The sequence below is a fragment of the Diabrotica virgifera genome, chromosome 2 (assembly GCF_917563875.1).
Source record: "Diabrotica virgifera virgifera chromosome 2, PGI_DIABVI_V3a".
Taxonomy (NCBI): Eukaryota; Metazoa; Arthropoda; class Insecta; order Coleoptera; family Chrysomelidae; genus Diabrotica; species Diabrotica virgifera.
Genome location: NC_065444.1, coordinates 142948548 through 142950885, shown reverse-complemented (window position 1 = coordinate 142950885; position 2338 = coordinate 142948548).

Genomic DNA, 2338 nt, shown 5'->3' with positions numbered 1-2338 from the left:
GATTAAATGAAATGAGTATTTTGAATGGGTACATGAACATTGTATATTGTATGCTTTCGAGTTTTCTATGGATACATTTTTTATGCCCCCTACGCACTCCCCGTATTAAGAGTCCTTATAGTTAAAGCTGCCGATATGTATAGATTCGATGCTGTTAACCTAGGTACATTTTTCCTTTTAACCGGTTCCGTCTGCACAAATTTACTAAAAGCATTAATTACAACGAGAATATATTGGTATCCCTTATTTACTTTGGCATAAGAAATCATAGCTAAATCTGCTTGAATGAGCTCACTTGATGATTACATGCCTCCGTCTAAATTTTTTTTGCCGGCTTATGCAGTTCGTGTATGACTTGTGCTGTTTGACATCTTTTTCTAAAGGACAACCTATACACTGTGTGTGTTGTATAAAGATAGAAGATACTACGTGCAAAATAAGGTGAAGAAGATATGCACAAAACTATGATCTGTAAATTATTTTAAATATTTTCGCCAAAATTTCTAAAACCTTTAAAATTTTTATAACTTTTTTTACAGTAGAGAAAGCTTTCCTTTTCGAAAACTAGTCACATTAATTGTCACTGAGATCAGCCGGCTTGTTACCGATAAAAATTTATAAATACTAAACTACGAATTTATTCGCATATAATTCGCTAGACGTTTTTTGGCATTTCCGGAGTGATTTCGTAATATGGTGTAGTTTATATCACACATGTGTCTTTGGTAGAAAATAGATACACAATATTATTTTTTAAGGCTGAACATGTGTTGTGAAAAGCTGCAATACTGGGCTATGTTATGCGTAATGTACAACATACTTCAATTAATTATAGAGGGGAAAATCCTGGGCAAGGAAGTGTAGGAAGGAGAAGACTATCAAGAAGCTCATGATTGCGTAACTTGAGGGGATGGTACTGATGCACATCAACCGAACTATTCAGAGCAGCAGCATCTAAGATCAGAATAGCCCTGATGATTGCCAGCTTCCGTCGTGGAGATGGCATGTAAAGAAGAAATTATGTAAATTTATGTAACGATTCGTTACATGGTTAAGCAATTAATATTCGCACATTAACACGTTAAGCGTCACCATGTTAAAAAATAGAATTCTGGGGTCCTCTATGTAAATTCGTAAGTATGGATCAAAAATGCCCTTTTTAACAGTATCTTTTATAATTTATGTGTTATATTGATATTGTATCATAAAATGTTGTTGATTGAAGTGCATACATGCGGTCCTCTTGGTCACTTGTATCTATTTGGATTCGGTGTTAGAAGCACGTTTGCTTCTGTCGGATTTTATGGGTCGCAGTCTACACGCAGTTGTAATGATAATATTGTCATATAAAACGAATAAAAAAATGTTTACAAAAATAGGCACAATGGACTGTCTTTGATCATATTAAATTTTTTGTTGATAGCTATGTACAATATTACTTACTTGGTTTACGTTCATGTTAAAGGATATCAATATGTATGTAAAGAGCAGATGATAGATGAGTTAGCTGGTTTGGCCATACTGCAAGAATGGTATATGTTCTTTGTAAGGAACAGGTGTGTGATTGGATGGAGATTCATGTATAGTAGCATTCAACCATAGAAGACGGTGGGTGTTTGTTGGTTACGCCGTAAGAATGGTATATGTTCTTTGTAAGGAACATGTGTATGATTGGAGGGCGATCCAGGGAATCAGAGAAGACGGTGGATGTGTGTTGGTTTGGCCGTAAGAATGGCATATGTTCTTTGTAAGGAGCCGGGGTATGATTTGAGGGAGATCAATGTATAGTTTAGTTCTCAACCAGAGACGATTATATCGAGGATGATTGTTGGTCTGGTCATAAGAATGGTATACGTTCGTCGATTAATCATGTTCTATTTCTAGTATTACCTCATACGTTGCTGTACATTATATCCATGACACCTCACCTGTATCTTTTATGAATTGTGAGAGAGAGAGATAGAGAGATAGAGAGAGAGATAGAGAGATAGAGAGAGAGATAGAGAGAGAGATAGAGAGAGAGATAGAGATAGAGATAGAGATAGAGATAGAGATAGAGATAGAGATAGAGATAGAGATAGAGATAGAGATAGAGATAGAGATAGAGATAGAGATAGAGATAGAGATAGAGATAGAGATAGAGATAGAGATAGAGATAGAGATAGAGATAGAGATAGAGATAGAGATAGAGATAGAGATAGAGATAGAGATAGAGATAGAGATAGAGATAGAGATAGAGATAGAGATAGAGATAGAGATAGAGATAGAGATAGAGATAGAGATAGAGATAGAGATAGAGATAGAGATAGATAGAGATAGAGATAGAGATAGAGATAGA